The sequence below is a fragment of the Aethalodelphis obliquidens genome, unplaced genomic scaffold (genome assembly GCF_003676395.1).
Source record: "Aethalodelphis obliquidens isolate GAN/ISIS:26980383/991018 unplaced genomic scaffold, ASM367639v1 scaffold9, whole genome shotgun sequence".
Taxonomy (NCBI): Eukaryota; Metazoa; Chordata; class Mammalia; order Artiodactyla; family Delphinidae; genus Aethalodelphis; species Aethalodelphis obliquidens.
This window is the reverse complement of record NW_020837953.1, coordinates 30,299,306-30,318,906: the sequence shown is the minus strand read 5'-3', so window position 1 is coordinate 30,318,906 and position 19,601 is coordinate 30,299,306. Positions and strand designations below refer to the sequence as shown.

Genomic DNA, 19,601 nt, shown 5'->3' with positions numbered 1-19,601 from the left:
CAATTGTCAGAGCAACCCTAAGTTCACCTGGAGACCAGACTTCCGAAGCTAAGTTTTCATGATTTTGAGGCAGCCAGGGCAGAATTAGGAGACCCGTAAATGCAGAAGACAGCTGAAATCTTGGCGTGGCCACAACACTCAGCATCCATTTCAGGCCTTACACAGCTGCCCGGAGAGGTGAAGTCTCATCGAATGTCAGTGTTGGAATGGCGCCTAGAGACGTCAAGTTAGTAGATGGGGAAACTGAGGCCCAGAAAAGCTGAATGACTTACGCAAGGTCACTAGGTCCATTTGGGGGACAGTCAGCGTGGGTAGCTTGGGAGCAACTTCCAAATCTCAGACCCTTACCTGGCCCTCCTTGGGGTGGGTGGGGTGGGAAAGGGCGTCACCTTCGTCCAGGGCACTGGCTACGTTCCCCACGTGGGTACCTCAGGGGCCGGGAAAGCACGGACTCTAGAGCGGGTTCGACCTGCGCCTGCGCACACGCGGCCAGCCCCCTAGCCTTTTCCCCTCTCTTTCCTTCCCCTCCCTGCTACTTACCGGCCTAGGGGAGGGGGGGAAATGAGAGGAGCCAGAACTTGGCCTCAGCCAATGGGCTGGCGGGCCGCGGGCCCGGCCCACTACGTCCCTGCGGCGCCACCCAATAGAAATTTACTACAATGTTGTGGCGAATAGAGGGGGAGGGCGCGCGGGGCGGGCTGGCTAAGGGCCGGGCGGGCCTCGCTTTGCTGAGTGAAGGCGGGAGGGCGCGCGCCGGGGCCGCCTGCTCGCTCCCTCCCTCGCTCGCTCCCTCCCTCCGCCGGTGGGTTAGTCAGTCAGTCAGTCCGCCCGCCAGCAGCCCGCGGGCCAGCGAGCCGCAGAGGGCCGAGCCTCGGACGCCGGCGCCTCCTTCTGCCATTGTTCGTCTGGCGGCTGCAGAGGCGGGCACGGGAGCCCGGGCCCCGGAGCCAGCGGTGAGGCTAGGTGGCGGCGGCGCGCGAGCGGAGCTGGGGTGGGGGGCTCGGAGCTGTCCCCGAGGGGACGGTCCTGGAGGCCGCGGCGGCGCCGAAGCCTCTTTGTCTCCAGCCCCCCGCAGGCCCGGGCCGGGGGCGCGCGCTCCACGGCCTCCGCACGCCCTCGGCACGCCGGTGGCCGAGGGGCTGGAGCCGGGGACGCGGCCGGCCTGAGGGGAAAGAGGCGGGGGTGGTGCTGGGGGAGCGTTTAAAAGTTAGGCTCAGGGTGCATTTTTGACGAGGGGAAATCGGTACCGTCTGGTCTGTCAGTCATTGTACAGTGGGCAGGAGCCCTGGAAGGAAACCAGATGGGGGCGAGTTGCAGGTTTCGGGCGGCGAAGGTGTGGGGTGCAGCCGCAGAGAGGTTTCTCGGTGAAGAGGTAGCTGGGCGGTCTGGAGAAGTCAGGCACAATGTGAGGGGTGGAGGGAGCCCTGCAAGGACTTTAAGGCCTTCCCGCCATAGACACCCACATCATTAAGAAAAATTCCTTCCCCAAACCCGAGGGCTCTATGCTCTCCCGCTGAGTCTTCCCGGGTCCCAGGGACCAAAGGGTTAAATCGATTCTCTCAGCGTCGTGACCTCCTTTTTCAGTTCGCGCATCTGTCGGCTTGGACGTATTTCCTCCTGCTTGCTGGGCTGCCTTTACCTGTGGAGAGGCTGGATCTAGACTCGCTCTCCGAGATGCATCCCCAGGCTGTTAGTCCTGGTGGGGGTTTGCCAAAAGAGGTTTTTTCTTCCCAGAAACGGGCATTCTCTTGAGAGAGAAAGTGATCTCACGTGAAACAAATTGCTGACGGATAGGTTTCTGGCCACATGATAGCGACTGTCATCCTGTTGTTTCTCTAACTGTACCCAACCATAAATGCCTAGTCTGTGGAGACTTGTCGTTTTTTGGCATGTATTGCTGATTAGGAGTTAGTTTTTTTTTTAAAGAGATGCCGAGCTTTTTTTAGTAGTCTGGGTGATTTCACAGCTGCTATTCTGTTCTTTCTGTTTTTAGGGAAGGTTGCAAGAAATGGTTATGTCTCTGTCTTGGATATTATTATAGTGAATTTATACTCTCTTGAGGATATATACTGTACCCAGTGCTGTTGCTCATTATTGTTTTCTATATCTCAGTCTTGGCAGTATTTTTTACCGTTTAAATCAAATATAGTTATATACATGCTATATATATTATAAATATCTTTATATAATTCTTATCATCTCAATTTTGTGTAGCATTAACTCTTACTTTTTGTGGAAACTTGATGTACTCTTCATTTTCCTTTTCTGTAAGTTGGAAACATAATAAGTTCTTTGCCAGCCGACCAATTTTGGTTTTATAAAATAGTTTCTTGGGGTGTTATTAATATAATCCATATGGAGTACATAGCAGAATATATGGCACACAGTAAGCACTCAATAAATGACAGATTAAAAAAAGTTGATATAATGCCTGAACATCAGATCGCCTTGGTATCAAGGTGCTAATTCAGACTGCCTTCTACAGGAAGGTTATAATTAAGGTAAAGATTCATATCCCTGGGGAAACCGAAGTGCGGTATATCTTTGCCACTATTAAAAGTGAACTTACCTGCAGCAGCATGCTAACCTTCTGATTCCTCTTTTTTCTAGTAACAAAACTACACTTTTTTTCCTTGTATAATTGAATTCAGGCTTACAAATAAATGATTTTGATCTTTAGGCCTCACCGAAATTCTTCCAACATTTATACCAGTGTTTTATAACCAAATATCTTTTAGGTAAGTCCTTGCACAATGTGGTCCCAATCTACCTTTCTACCTTTATTCTCTTTATTACTTGTATTTTCCAACCAAAAAGAACTGCTCAGTAATAACCCATGCTTTCCTATCTCTGTACCTTTGGCCATGAGGTTCCATCTACGCTTGTCATATATATTCCTTCTGATAGTTTTGAGTTCTCTTAAAAATGTCCCATATTAGTAATTTGAAGTGTGGGGAAAATTTCCCTATGTGAAAGGAACTTGATGGAATTTTTTGTTTTGTTCTGAGTTTTCTTTGAGCTTTATTAATATGGCCAGCCAGTTGAATTTTCATTTTTTTTTTTTTTTGCGGTACGCGGGCCTCTCACTGTTGTGGCCTCTCCTGTTGCGGAGCACAGGCTCCAGACGCGCAGGCTCAGCCGCCACGGCTCACGGGCCCAGCCGCTCCGCGGCATGTGGGATCTTCCCGGACCGGGGCACGAACCCGTGTCCCCTGCATCGGCAGGTGGACTCTCAACCACTGCTCCAACACGGAAGCCCCAGCCACTTGAATTTTAACTGGTGTTTGTTAAAAGGATTTAGGTCTTAAGTGCCCCATCAATGTGTGTAGCCCTTAGTGGTAGATGATGGCTGATGGTAGATTAAGAAAACTGCTTAGGCTTCCATTCTACTCAGAGCTAAGAACTCTACCAGTTGACAGGTTTAACACTTGGAAACTCTGGCTGTCAACAAATAGACTAAACTAATAGAAGAAAGTTTTCCATTTTAGGTGGATTTCTGCTTGCTTTCTACATCTCTTTCTTGGTGGTCTAAGGGTCAGCGTGTCCTTAATGTTGGTTAAACACTCAAATCATATTTATTGTATCCAAGTATTAGATATGGTAAACAAGCCTATGTTTTATTTAATTTTATTTTTTGGCCACGCCTCAAGGCATGTGGGATCTTAGTTCCCTGACCAGGGATTGAACCGGTGACCCCTGCATTGGAAGCTCAGCGGCTTAACTACTGGACCACCAGGGAACCCCCAAGCCTATGTTTTAAAGTAGGCTCATCCTCAATATAATATATAAAATAACGTGATGTGATACTTTATATAATAGTAAGAGAATAGTACACAAATCTTTCTCTTTTCATTTTAAAAGTACTTGTATCCTTTCTTTTTCTCTTAAGAAACATTTCTAAGCTAATATCTAAATTAACAAATGATTTTAAAATATTTCTGTCTCCTCTGAAAAACAATGGTGTGTCATTTTGTTGAGATATGACCTATGTATTTTTCCTGTTATTCTCTCTCTCTCTTTTTTTTTTTTTGCGGTACGCGGGCCTCTCACTGTTGCGGGCTCTCCCGTTGCGGAGCACAGGCTCCGGACACGCAGGCCCAGCGGCCATGGCTCACGGGCCTAGCCGCTCCGCGGCATGTGGGATCTTCCCGGACCGGGGCACGAACCCGTGTCCCCTGCATCGGCAGGCGGACTCTCAACCACTGCGCCACCAGGGAAGCCCTGTTATTCTCTTTTGTCAGGTTTGTGCCTCACATTTAAAATTCACCAGTGTGATGTTTTCTTGTATGCAGCTTGAGTTTAAAATTTTTGGAAACTACAAAGCCAGCCTTCCATTTTATTCCTTAGTTTATGGTCTTAATTTTAAACAGATTCATTTCATGGGAGATAGTGTGCTTACAGGGCTATTTGGTTTCCTTCCTCCTGCTCCTAAGAAGGCTTCAGAGTTAAGCTTGTCAGAAGCGTTGCCTAAAAGTCACAGGATTCTTGAATTCTCTGCAGGTACTTTGGTATGCTTATCAGTAGATTGTGATTTAAAATGTGCAGTCTGTGATTTGTGATGTGAGTTATAGGGCTTGCTTATATTGTTTTCTGAATGTCCAAATCTAATTTAATATTGGTGATCTGATTTTATAACTTTAGAATATCAGTGGCTATCAGGGGCTAAATGTGGTTCTGAAATCAATAGGAGTGTATATTTAGATCAGTCTGTTTCCTTGTTATCTAAGAAGCAGGTCAGTGCAGGTGCTGCCAGTGTACTTTTCCAAGAGTCTCATCAAATTCGTGATTGGTCACATGTATATTCAAATGCAGATTCATTGCTACCTCTAAAGGACTTATTTTTTCCCCAACTGCTTGAGCATAGAATCACCTTATTTTATTTGTGAGCTAAACAATAATAATTCTAACATCTTTTTTCTTATGAACAACTTTGCTTTTTTTCTGTGAATAAAGGCCCCAAAGATTAAACTTTTAAAAACTATTAAGAGAGGCCTCTGAATTGATCAGTTACAGGTCTTATTTATGCAGAGTATCTAGAATTATTGGAAGGTAGTTGATTCATTGCATTTGTAATAGGTTTTAGTTAGAAAAGAGCCAGATTCCAAATATATATGTCAGTTTTTGTTGTTTATTTAAGTTTGTTGGTATGCCACTGGTAGCTTACTTTGTGTCCTTTTTATGAGTGGGTTCATGGTGTGCTCAGTAAAATGTGGTGTAACAAATACTCTGGTGTACACACTGGCTTAGATTAGTATTTATTTATTTATTTTTAAAATAAATTTATTTAAGTAATTTATCTTTTGGCTGCATTGGGTCTTCGTTGCTGCGCGCGGGCCTTCTCTAGTTGCAGCGAGCGGAGGCTACTCTTCGTTGTGGTGCACGGGCTTCTCATTGCAGTGGCTTCTTTTATTGCAAAGCACGGGCTCTAGGTGCATGGGCTAATTCTAGATTATAGTTAACCCTTAATGCAGGGGTTAGGGGTGCTGACCTTCCATGCAGTTGAACTTGTGTAACTTATAGTTGGCCCTTCATATATGTGGTTCTTCCATGTATGTGGTTCTGCCTCTGAGGATTCAACCAACCTTGGATGGTGTAGTACGGTAGTGTTTACTATTGAAAAAAATCTGTGTATAGGTGAACCTGCGCAGTTCAAACCCCTGTTATTCAAGGGTCAACTGTGCGGTGGAAGCCTGGAGTCCTCACCAATGGACTGCCAGGGAAGTCCCCAGAAGACTTTTTTAGACATTTTCTCCTAATCATCCTTTCCCTCCATGAAGATTTTATTTTTTTTCCTAATATTTATTTATTTTTGGGGGGTCAACTGTATTATCTAATAATATTATCTATTAATAGGGAGAAGAATACATCAGTTTCTTTTTGGAAATAGGTGGAAATAATAAGATAAAATAAAATAGGGTATAATATATACTCCTGTAGTTAATTGTGATTTATAAATGTGATCTGCCTGCTCCTTGTGTCTACCATCCTCTATAAAAATCCAGATAAACTTTTTGGTAGGCCCTTTATATGGCTGAATTGTAACACTGGACCCAACATAGACTGAGGTTTAGTTACTTTCTATGTTAATATTCACTCAGACACTTTAACATTATATTTTGATAGCATTAAACCATTATAACGTTACTGAGTGAGCAACTCTGTGATTTAACAACATTAAAGCATGGGATTATTTTGAATGGGTTAAGTTTCAGCCTGTGACCCACAACAAGTGTAACAGAAATGTATACTTTTGGTAATTTATGAATATGTAGTAGTATGCCAAGGTTCAGTTGTGATTGCTATTTAACTATTAGTTAATGCTTGCATAAATTCAGTAACCCTATTAGAATCATTTTAACACAATGGGATCTTAACAGTATGTCTTTGAGTACATCATCTTATAAAGAAATGCTATTTTAATTTATATGTCAAGAATGTTTTTTTTTTTTTTTTTTTTTTCGGTACATGGGCCTCTCACTGCTGTGGCCTCTCCCGTTGCGGAGCACAGGCTCCGGATGCGCAGGCTCAGCGGCCATGGCTCACGGGCCCAGCCGCTCTGCGGCATGTGGGATCTTCCCGGACCGGGGCACGAACCCGTGTCCCCTGCATCGGCAGGTGGACTCTCAACCACTGCGCCACCAGGGAAGCCCAAGAATGTTTTTTTTTTTAGAGACTTGTTTAAAAAATTTTTTTATTTTTTTCCAAATTTATTTATTTTATTTATTTATTTTTGGCTGCGCCGGGCTTTCGTCGCTGCACGCGGGCCCTCCCTAGTTGTGGCGAGTGGGAGCTACTCTTTGTTGCGATGCGTGGACCTCTCACCGCCGCGGCCTCTCTTATTGCGGACCACAGGCTCTAGGCACGCGGGCCCCAGCAGCTGTGGCGTGCGGGCTCAGCAGTTGTGGCTCGTGGGCTCCAGAGTGCAGGCTCAGCTGTTGTGGCACACGGGCTTATTTACTCCGTGGCATGTGGGATCTTCCCGGACCAGGGATCAAACCCGTGTCCCCTACATTGGCAGGCGGACTCCCAACCACTGTGCCACCAGGGAAGCCCAGGCATGTATTTCAATTAACCAGTTTGAAATTCTACATATATTCAAGTGAAAAATGTTTCACCTTGATAATACACTTGGTACAGATTTTTGAAATTCATTTACACTACTGGTTTTGACCATATGGACACAGGCAGACCTGTCAAGAGCTTCAAGGATTTAAGCCTTCAAATTTTACCTGCCAGCCATTTCATCAGTAGGGACACATGGAAGACAGTTTAAAGTGAAGGCTCTTTTTTTTACTGCTGCCACCCACTTGCACTTTCTTCCCCTTTTATCATTTTTAATGATTCAGAAAATCGACACTGTTGCTAACTTACTACCTGCAATGTTCTGCGAATCTTGATGGTATTATATAATTATATAAGCCGTTTGCGTGGTGTCATATGATGTTGTATATATGTCCTCCCACACATGTGTCTTTAGAGTAATTTCTTTCCATCTGGTGTTGGAAATGAGCTCTTTGTGAGGTTATTTTTAAATCTTCAAGCTTTCTGGCATCCTCAACACTTGAAATAACACAATTGATTTTGAAGGCAAGAAAACCCACATAGTATATATTTAGTGGGTTTTTTTTTCCAGTGAAAATGTGAATAGTATTTTATTTAAAAAATCATATCCTGTGTTCCAAATAGGCAAAACATGTGCTTTATGTTTAGATTGTTTCTAGATAATTTTGTTAGTAGGAAATAATCAGTCAGTTGTTGCCAAGTAGATAAAGTAAAGGAGAAATAGTTAAGGGAAAGGATGCCAAGAATAAGAGAACTGTTGGAAGAAAGATGTTTCAGAGATATTTTATTCTCTGAAGGTTTATTGGAATCCTCATCTGAACTCTTGCAGCATTTATTTGTTTCATAGCAAATTTGTCACGTGTTGCTTCATATTGCACATGAAACTGGTGTTTCCCAATAAGGTTGTCAGCTTCTGGAGGGCAGAGGGTCAATATCGTGTCTTTCATTGTCCTCCCCATCCTCCCAAACACAGATATTGCTTAGTACAGTAGCTAGATATGTAACATAGACATGTAGAATTGTAGTGAGAATGTGAATTCCAGGATAATTAAGATTAAAACCTGGTTATAATTCTGACTGCTTCTGATTGCCTCTGTGTGTGTGTATCATATTTTCTTGGAAAGTAAGTTGCAGATATCATGACAATCTACTCCTAAAATACTTCAGTATCTCCTAAGAATAAAGAGATTATTCTACGTTAGTCACAATACCATTATCATACATAAGAAAATTAACAATATTTACATAATAACAACGAATATCCAGTCTATATTTTAAAAAGATCGATGTCATCTACTCAGAAAGATTCATCCAATAATTTCTTTTCTTCAGATGCTATTTTTGTTGACTTCTCTTTGCTAGTTGTATTATCTCTAATATGACTGTTAGTGAACACTGGTTAGCAGGAAATGTTTAATAGTTAATGTACTCCCTTTGGTGTTTCATAAGATTGAAAAGACTAGCATTGGGGTGAATGATTGCATAATGATCAGAGCATCATATTTAAATAAATATCTTAAAGAATATATCAGGTTTCCAAAGGGCATCATGTTTTTGTTTTGTTTTTAGATTTTTATTATGTGTACTGTGGTAGGCAGCCTTTAAGATGGCTCCAGTGATTCCTGCCTCATGGTTTTCATGCCTTTGTGTAATCCCTTCCTTTTGAGTGTGCCCTGGACCCAGTGACTTCTTTTTTTTTTTTAAATAAATTTATTTATTTATTTATTTTTGGCTGCCTTGGGTCTTCGTTGCCACGCGCAGGCTTTCTCTAGTTGCGGCGAGTGGGGGTTACTCTTCGTTGCGGTGTGCGGGCTTCTCACTGCGGTGGCTTCTCTTGTTGCGGAGCACGGGCTCTAGGCTCGCGGGCTTCAGTAGTTGTGGCACGTGGGCTCAGTAGTTGTGGCTCGCGGGCTCTAGAGCTCAGGCTCAGTAGTTGTGGTGCATGGGCCTAGTTGCTCCGTGGCATGTGGGATCTTCCAGGACCAGGGATTTGAACCCGTGTCCCCTGCATTGGCAGGCGGATTCTTAACCACTGTGCCACCAGGGAGGTCCACCAGTGACTTAACTTCTAATGACTAGAATACAGCACAAGTGGTGGGATGTCACTTCCAAGATTGGGTTACAAAAGGCTGTGGTTTCTGTCTTGGGCACTCTCATCTTGGGTACTCTCTGGCCGTCTTCCTGTCACTTGGATAACCAGCTGCTATAACCTAGGAACATTCAGGCAGTCTATGGAGAGGCCCACGTGGTGAGAAACCAAGTCTGTTAGTAACTACTATGAAAGTGAGCTTGGAAGCAGATTCTTCAGGCAGAGTTGAGCTTTGAGAGGAGTGTAAACTTGGTTGACAACTTGACTGCAACTTCGTGAGAGACCTTGAGCTAAAGGCACCGAGCTAAGCCATGCTTGAATTCTTGACCCACAGAAACTGAGATCATAAATGTTTGTTGTTTTAAGCCACCAAGTTTTGGAGGTAATTTGTTTATGACAATAGACAACTAATACACCTACCATTTATTAATTTAATAAATATTTATTGATCATCTACTATTCACCAGGTCCTGTCCTAAGTGCTTTGGGACATAACAGTGAAAAAAGTAGATTAGAAATGTCTGTTCTTGTGGAGTTTACATTTTAGTGGGAGAGGACAAATAATAAAGTATACAAATCAGGGATAAAATATATAAGATTTTAGTGAGGATCAGGGAAAGCAGGATAAGGGGACAAAGAGTGAGGGAAGTGGGGTGGATATTTTCAGTAGAGTGGTCAGAAACAACCTCTCTGGTAAGGTGACTTTTGAGCAGAGTCCTGAATGGTATCTGGAGAAGAGCATTCCAGGCGGAACAACATGTGCAAAGGTTAAGTGTGTTTGGTGTGTTTGAGAAACATTGAGTAAGCCAGCATTGCAGGGTCAAGATGATCTACGGGGAAATGTTAGGAGTTGAGTTCAGGGAGGTTACAGGCGGGAGGAGCAGTTCACGTGGTGCCTTGTTGGTATGCTACAGACTTTGCTTTTTTTTTCTGAGATGGGAATTCTTGAGAGGATTTTAGCAGAGGTATGGCATGATCATTTAATTAATACATACTAATCGATTATCCACAATGAGCAGGACCTTGTGCGTATATGTGGTCACAAAAATGTAGAAGACATGACCCCTGTCCTAAGGAAGTTTAGTGATCTAGTATTAGAAATCACTGGGCATGCACCAAAAACTTAGGAATAGAGGCGCCGTGTTGGAAGGGCATATAGTTATAGGAAGAGCACAGAGTATGACCTGGGTTAAAATTCTGGCTCTTCTACTTGGTTTAACACATTTCAGCCACAATTTACTGGGTGGTATTATATACCTGGTAAAATAGTAATGCTACTGTTTATTGATGACTTATTATGAGCCACAGTCTGGGCTGTGTGCTTTGTAGGGATGACATAGGTGTTGAAGAGTGTGAGCTCCAGGGCTAGAATGCCTGGTTTTAAATTCTCGTTATGTCACTCTTTAGTTGGTGGTGACCTTGGGCAAATTACTTCTGTACCTCAATTTACTCATTGTGTAACATGTGGATGATAAAAAATACTTAGCTTTTAAGGTTGCTATAATGAAAAATGAGTTAATATATGCAAGGTATTTAGAACAGTGTCTGACACCAGATAAATGTTAGCCATTATTTTTACATTTAAGCCTCACCACAACCCTATGAAGTAGGTGTGAGTCATCCCATTTTACATTTTAAATAGCAGGTTAAAAATTAAGTAACTTGTCCAAAGTTGTGCAACTAGCAAGTGAAAATTGGCCTCAAAGCCGAATTCTTTACTGCTACACCTTTACTTAGTACAACCATGAACATGTTAGGAAGGAGAGATGCAGGCCTTCTGTCAGAGATAATGATTTCTTAATGATTGTGATCTTGTGAAAGTACTTTTCTATGCCTCAGTTTTCTATAAAATCAGGATGATACCCACATTACACAGAATACATAGTAATAACAAGCAAAAACAAACCTTGCAGTGTGCCCACCATCTATAGATAATCAGCAAATGTTAGTTCCCTTTTACCTATGATAAAATAATGACCTCGTGAAAATGGGGACAAATAATCTTTGGTTAAGGAGAAGAATTTTTATATCTTGACCCATACCTTTTTTCTACTTAAATTGGGCATCTATGTTTCTATATTATTATTATGTATAAATAAATATAGCTGTATAGAAATGTATATGGTTTTGTCTCCCTTTGGATTTGATTCAGACTTACACTGTAACATTTTTAAGCCTGTGTGTCAGTATTCTAAAGACCTGTTTCACAGCAGCTCTGGCTTCAGAGCTTCATTTCCGGGTTGGTAGGACACGATCATGCGGTTGATGTCCCAATTGTTGCTTTTATCTTTTTCGGCAGATGTGAAAGTAAACATACAAGGTTGAAAAACAGGAAGGGGTTTGGCTGCTGTTCGTTGGGAGGGTATTTTTGCAGGGGAATTTGTACATAAGCCACCTGAAATCTGAAGTGCCCTGACTCTTCCTGACATTTTAGCAGATACAAAAAGATACTATACCTTATTGTCATAGAGTAAGTAAAAAAGCAAATGATTTTGCAGTTGAATGAATTTGTGAATTTGCGTATAATTCTGTGTTGAAACATGTTGGAGAAGTGAGATAGTGTGTTCCTTTTTTTGTTTGAAACAGAGAACTGATGTGTGACTTCATAGTCACCCCCATTCTGGGTTCTTTTTACCTGGGGAATACTTTCTCACTAAGGAAATGTAGAGCTTTTTGTTATTTTTGGGTATCTGTATCATTACACTTGAACTTCAGAAGCCAAAACTTAAGACAGCATTTTTCTACTTGGCTCTTGTCTTTGTTTCTGAGGAAAGGGATGAACACATATGAAATGTTAGCTATATAGCAGGTACTGCTCTTCGTATATGCTAACTAAGTGCATATATTAAATTTAAATATTTCCATCTTTGACATTCAATCCACGAGTTGTTTTTATTGATTTGGAGAAATCCCTCCCTCTTTCCCTTCTCCTTCTCCTTCCCTTTCCGTCCCTCCCTCCCTTTCTTCCTTCCTACTCCTTCTCTTAAATGATTCTCTCCCATACTTTTGCTGAACAGTTTTCTATTAATAGTATTTGGAGGCAGTGTGATGTAGCAGTGAGTAACGGTATGGATTTTGGAATCAGATAGACCTGGGTTTACAGTAAGGTTGTTTTTGGCAGGAAGAAACTGCTTTCTATCTTAATAAGTAAAAGCCAGGATCCTCCAGAGTTAGCTTTAGGAGGAGATTCTGCACATAGAGTAGGACAATTGGAACTCCCAGCAAGGACTTTTGTTCCCAAAGATTCACCTTTCCCTGGGGGAATCCCTTGTTGACCTCAGGGAGTGTTACCTTCCTTTAATTTTCTGTCCCAGAGGTGAGTCTTCTCTTAATACTCCTTTAGTACACAGCTGAGACCAGGCTGGAACATTTAGTACTTTACTAAAGGCTAGGAGATACAAAAGGGAAATAAGCTGAGAGTTACTAGGATGCTTCTATATAATCTGGCTCACAAGATAAAACTCCTCTTTAATTGGTGGTCTTCTTTTGGGATGGCTCCCCTCTTAATTGCAACACACATGTCTGCCTTCCAGTGGCAGAAGCCATTTCCATTAACGCTTCTACCTGGGAGTGCCTACAGCATATACAGATTGCCCTAAACCCAGAGAAGACCAAGAAAAAAAAGAGGTTCTCTGTTTCGCCAGCCTTTGGTTATATTTGAGAGAGGAGCCACTTCTTGCTTGTGATCAACACCAGGTCTATACAACCTTTAAGGGAAACCACTGTTACTCATAGAATATCTGATTAGCATTCACAGAAAAAACAGAGAGAGGGGTTTGGGTGTAGAGGTGGGAGGGGGAGGCTTCCTTTTAACCATTTACCCCAGATTATATAATCTCTGATTATAACTCAGTAATTTGGCACAAAATAGCTCTCAATAAATATTCCCTCCCCATTTTTTGATTCTTAACCCCATTTGATACCTAAGGAGCTGTCCTTTAAACTTGTTGAATTTTATCTCAGAGTTTTGCTTGAAGAGATCCTAGTTCTTAATCAGGTCCAAAGCTGGGCTGAGGACAGTGGTGATAAACATCACTCGGTGTGATCAAGATGGAACACCTGGTGCTCTGAGCAGTCTAAGTTTAAATGCTAAAAGAAGTGTCCTTTGTATCACAGACTATTAATTCCAGAAGGGGATATAGAACTTGGCTATTGCTACAAGGTTCCTGGCTTGTTTTAAGATAGAAAAAGTATAATAGAGTCAAAGACCTTTGGAGTCACAGACCTGGTTTAGAATCCTGGCTCTGATACTGTTTAGCTGTATGTATTTGGGCAAGTTACTTATCCTCCTTGTGTCTCAGTTTCTTTGTTTGTTAAATTTGTGTAATGTTTGACATGACATTACTACCTTTTAGAACTGCTGAAAAGACTAGAAATAATATGTAATATGTTTAATGTAGTGCCAGTACACAGTGGACAATTAATGAATAGGAAATAATAATTATTATTATTTTAAATACATTTCTTTAAAATCCATCTTCTCTGATTTATACATATTCTGACCTTGGCTTTTTTTTTTGACAGCTTTATTGAGATATAATTAATTAACAATTTTCTCATTTAAAGTATACAATTCAGTGTGTTCTAGTATGTGCAGGCATCATCTCAATCTAATTTTAGAATATTTTTGTCCCCCCAAAAAGAACCCCCGTACCCATTAGCAGTCAATCCCCATTCCCCACCCTGCAATCCCAGCACTAGGCAACCACTAACTATCAATGCTTCGTGTCTCTATAGATTTACCTGTTCTGGATATTTCATATAAATGGAATCATTCAATATGTGGCCTTTTGTGATTGGCATCTTTCAATTAGCATTTTCAGGGTTTGTCCGTGTGGTGGTGTATCAATAGCTCATACCTTTTTATTGCTGAGTAAGATTCCATTATATGGCTATACTACATTTTATTTATCCATTCATCAGCTGATGGACATTTGGGTTGCTTTCACTTTCTGACTATTATGTTTTTGTTTTTGTTTTTGTTTTTTGCGGTACGCGGGCCTCTCACTGTTGTGGCCTCTCCCGTTGCGGAGCACAGGCTCTGGACGCGCAGGCTCAGTGGCCATGGCTCACGGGCCCAGCCGCTCCGCGGCATGTGGGATCTTCCTGGACCAGGGCACGAACCCGTGTCCCCTGCATCGGCAGGCGGACTCTCAACCACTGCGCCACCAGGGAAGCCCACTTTTTGACTATTATGAATAATGCTGCTGTGAACATTCACGCACAAGTTTTTGTGTGAACATATGTTTTCATTTTTCCTGAGTATGTACATAGGAGTGGAATTGCCAGGTCATATGGTAACTCTGTGTTAACATTTTGAGGAACTGTCATTGGCTGGTTTTAATCATGTTTTTCCTCTTTGATTGCATGGTCTTCTGTTTTCTGTCAGCCATCTTCACTGTTAGTTACCAACAGCTTACTGAATTATTTATTTATTTGGCTGCGTTGGGTCTTTGTTGCTGCGCGTGGGCTTTTCTCTAATTGTGGCAAGTGGGGGCTACTCTTCGTGTGGTGCTCGGACTTCTCATTGCGGTGGCCTCTCTTGTTGCAGAGCACTGGCTCTAGGCACACGGGCTTCCGTAGTTGCAGCACGCAGGCTCAGTAGTTGTGGCTCGTGGGCTTCGGAGCGCAGGCTCAGTAGTTGTTGTGCACGGGCCCAGTTGCTCCGCGGCATGTGGGATCTTCCCAGACTAGGGCTCGAACCCATGTCCCCTGCATTGGCAGGCAGATTCTTAACCACTGCCCCACTAGGGAAGTCCATGAATTATTATTTTTAAAAATTATTTATTTATTTTTGGCTGTGTTGGGTCTTCGTTGCTGTGCACGGGCTTTCTCTAGTTGTGGCAGGCGGGGGCTACTCTTCCTTGCGGTGCGCGGGCTTCTCATTGCGGTGGCTTCTCTTGTTGTGGAGCACGGGCTCTAGGCACGCGGGCTTCAGTAGTTGTGGCACGTGGGCTCAGTAGTTGTGGCTCACGGGCTCTAGAGCACAGGCTCAGTAGTTGTGGCGCACGGGCTTAGTTGCTCCGCGGCATGTGGGATCTTCCCAGACCAGGGCTTGAACCCGTGTCCCCTGCATTGGCAGGTGGATTCTTAACCACTTCGCCACCAGGGAAGCCCCCATGAATTATTTTTGATTATGTTCTTACTGTTTAGCTGTATCCCATCTTGCTTAAATAATGTCATTGCAAATGAATCTGTTTTTATATAGATTATACCACATATCCATGAAATGTTCTTTTCTGTTTCATCACCTTTTTTTACCTGTTATCTTTCTCTCTGGCTGAATATAGTTTTACAAATAAAAGTTCTAAATAAAATTCTACTGAAATTTGATCCATACTTAGTTTACTGTACCTGGTTATGATAGTACACAAGATCTGTGATAGGAGATCTTTTTTCTTTAAATTTTATTTACTTTATTTTTGGCCGCGTTGGGTCTTTATTGTTGTGCACGGGCTTTCTCTAGTTGCAGCGAGTGGGGGTTACTCTTCATCGCGGTGTGCGGGCTTCTCACTGCGGTGACTTCTCTTGTTGCTGAGCATGGGCTCTAGGTGCGAGGGCTTTGTTAGTTGTGGCATGCGGGCTCAGTAGTTGTGGCTCGTGGGGTCTAGAGCACAGGCTTAGTAGTTGTGGTGCACGGGCTTAGTTGCTCCGCGGCTTGTGGGGTCTTCCCGGACCAGGGCTCCAACCCATGTCCCCTGTGTTGGCAGGCGGATTCTTAACCACTGTGCCACCAGGGAAGTCCTGCTAAACTTTAAAATAACCAAATGATTTCTCATTTAAATATCTCTTCTACTTTACTTTAAATTATCTAGAAAAGCAGGTATAACAAATGATAGGTCGTTGATTCTCATCAGAGACAATTTTCTATGTGAAAATTGTGACCAAGATAGACTGGTTTTACTTTAGTGTATGAAAAGTAACCCTTTACACATTGAGAAACTCTTTGCCTTTTTCTCTGTATTTCATCTTCTATTTTTCTAAGATTTTATCTATTCTTAGAAATTCTATTACTACCTGAAGCAGTTGACTCTAAGATCTACATTTTCCAATCTTGACACCCATATTCCATTTCTGTCTTTTCACTGTCTATGGATAACTCCTTTTGGGTATTTTATGTCATCACCTCTCTTCACCATTCATCTATCCAGTATTTTATTCTTTGCTAGTCACTGTACTAGAAATCAGGATTTCAGAGGTGAACAAGGCACAATTCCTACCCTCAAAGAAACTACCAGTAAAAGTGGGAATAGCTCTGTAAGGAGATATGCACAGGATATTATGGGATTACAGAAAAGGAAAACCAAGGAAGAAAAGAAAATTCTGCTAGGAACAAGGGAGTAGCCGAGGGAAAGGCTTCCAAGAAGTGACTTTGAGTAAATTCTTGAAGGACACATGAGAATTAGCCAGTCCAGTTGGAAAGGAGTGTGTGTGAAGAGTTTTTCAGATAGAGGGAACTGTAAATGCAAAGGCACAAAAAGGAGAAACAAGTTAGGAGAACTTTGAGTAATTTTCTGCCTAGAGTACATCATGTGGAGAGAGATGTAGTGAGAAATCAGATCATGAAGAATCATGGATGCCATTATTAAGGGATTTAAACTTTGTTCTGAAGCATATGGTGAGCCATGAGCTGATTATATTATTGAAAGATTATTCTGGTGGCTCTGTGGAGGATGAATGCGAGAGGACTGAAACTGGAGGCAGGAAGAAGAAATAAAAGGCTGCTATGTTAAACCAGAACAAAGATTACTGGGGCCTGAACCTAGACAGTGACAGTGGAAGGGATAAGATAAGTTAAGAGATATTTAGGAGTTAGGTTAAATTTCATTTGAAGATGCATTGACTGTGTGAAGCAAGGCTGACACTCAGGTTTTTTGTTTGTAGGACAGGGCTTATGATTAGGTTTGCTTGTTACATAACCTTAGTGTTCTGCACTTCTCTGTAATACTCAGTACCATTGTAATTTCTTGTTTAATTTCTACCTTCCCTGCTAGACTATAAGACTCTGAAGGCAAGAACCACATCTGTGTTACTGATTTTCAAATACTTAGTGACCAGTTTACTGCCTGCCATACTGTGTGAATGGATGAATGAGGAAGTAAATGGTGCTGCCATTGACCAGTACAGGTTAAATGTAGGATGTTTTCATTGTTTTTTTGTTGTTGTTTTTTTATACTAGCAAAGTAATTTTCCCTTCCCCAGACTTGAAACCGTGGTTTAATATTTTCCTTCTTTATATGCTTCACCCATCATATTCTCTTTGTCATCAAGTTTTCTTATGTCTTTCATTTTAATATGTCTTGGATTTGTCCTTTCATTTGCATTCTTGCTGACAAAGCACTAACTCAGACCAAGGCTAAATTGTGTTAACCTTTTTTTTATATGTAAACTTTTATCTTGGAACAGTTTTATTTTATTTTAAATTTTATTTATTTATATTTTGGCTGTGTTGGGTCTTCGTTGCGGCGCGTAGGCTTTCTCTAGTTGCCGCGAGTGGGGGCTACTCTTCGTTGTGGTGCACGGGCTTCTCATTGTGGTGGCTTCTCTTGTTGCGGACCATGGGCTCTAGGCGCGTGGGCTTCAGTAGTTGTGGCTCACAGGCTCTAGAGCACAGGCTCAGTAGTTGTGGTGCACAGACTTAGTTGCTCCGAAGCATGTGGGATCTTCCTGGACCAGGGATCAAACCTGTGTCCCCTGCGTTGGCAGGCGGATTCTTAACCGCTGCGCCACCAGGGAAGTTCTTATTTTGGAACAGTTTTAGATTTATAAGATAACTGCGAAGATTGTACAGAGTGTTCCTGTATACCCCACACCCAGTTTCCCCTAGTATTAATATCTTATGTTAGTATGGTACATATGTTAAAATTATTTAACCATATTGATACATTATTATTAAAGTCCATACTTTTTTTTAAAGCAAATTTTTATTTATTTTTATTTTTGGCTGTGCTGCGAAGCTTGTGGGATCTTAGTTCCCCGAACAGGGATTGAACCCGGGCCCTTGGCAGTGAGAACACAGAGTCCTAACCACTGGACCACCAGGGAATTCCCAAGTCCATACTTTATACGTTCAGATTTCCTCAGTTTTTTCTAATGTCCTTCTTTCTGTTCTAGGATCTCATCCAAGATACACATTACCTTTAGGAGCAGTGTCTCCTTAGGCTTCTCTTGGTTGTGGCTGTTTCTCCAACTTTCCTTATTTTTGATGGTCTTGACTGTTCTGAGGATTACTGGTTAGCTATTTTAGAGAATGTACCTCAAATGGGATTTGTTAGATGTTTTTCCCCATGATTTGGATAACAGGGTTTTGGGAGGAAACCACAAAGGTAAAGTGCTATTCTCATTATATCCTAACAAGGGTACATACTATCAATATGATTTACCACTGTTGATGTTGACCTTGCTCTTGACTTGAGGTACTTTGTCATCTTTCTCCACCGTAAAATTTCTCTTTTTCCCCCCGTCCTTTCCATACTGTACTCTTTGAAAGGAAGTCACTATGCACAGCACTCACTTAAGGAGTGGAGCGTTATGCTCCATTTCCTTGGGGGCAAAGTGTCTACCTCAATTATTTGGAATTCTGCACCAGGGATTTATCTGTTCTCCATTTATTTATTCAACCATTTATTTATGGGTATTTATATATATTTTAGATTATAATTCAATGCTACTTTATTTTGTTGTTCAAATTGTTCCAGCTTTGGCCATTGGGAGTTCTTTTAATTGGCCTCTAGGTTCCTTAGACATACCCTCATCAGTGTACGTGTGTGTGTGTGTGTGTGTGTGTGTGTGTTTTAACACCTTCTTACTTTCTGGCACTACAGGATGCTCCATGCTTATTTTGTATAATTACTGTCCCAGTCCTGGAATCAGTTATTTCTCTAGGGAACCCTGTTCCTTTTATTGGAGAATGGTATTAGAAACCAAGACCAACATTAACTACCTAGTTGATCTTCTTGCACTTGGTCTTTTTCCTTTCCAGTTCATCCGGCCATATTTATCTTCCTTAAATAGAACTTCCATTGAGTAGGTGATTTATCTCCTTAAGAGTTATTATAGCTCTCTACTGCTGATCTGATCAAACACTATCTTTAGCTTAGCTTTCTTGGCCTCACCTAATTTACTTTTCTCATTTGTTTAAGGGTTTATCTCTCATTTCCTTCTTGTGCTGTTCTGACCTTGGCCCTTTCTTCTCTAACACTCCAAGTGTAATTCACACTTTCCTTATTCTTATCTTTGTGTGTTTTGGGTTTTTGAATTATTAGACTTGCATGTTTATTGTACTTGGTAATTAATAGTCAAAATTAGAAATCAAATACAGAAGAGACTCCAGAAATCATTTGGCCCATCTTCTCATTTAGAGATAAGGAGATCTGGCCCCTAAATCTGGAGTGAGTGACTTGACCAATTCATGGCAGAGACAGAATTTGGTCCTTGGCTTTATCTCACT

General features: G+C 41.9%; 1 protein-coding gene across 10 annotated transcripts in view; it reads left to right on the top strand.

The window, feature by feature from the left end:
* The window catches only part of EPB41 (erythrocyte membrane protein band 4.1), a 206,215-nt gene that overhangs the window by 19,444 nt on the left and 167,170 nt on the right, over nt 1-19,601 (top strand). The window contains exon 1 of one of the 10 annotated variants that reach the window (XM_027109400.1): nt 828-953. The exons of the other annotated variants lie outside the window; for them this stretch is intronic. The gene's annotated coding sequence lies outside the window, so the exon portion shown is untranslated. Of the gene's footprint in view, nt 1-827; nt 954-19,601 lie in introns of those variants that run through there. 10 annotated transcript variants of the gene reach the window in all.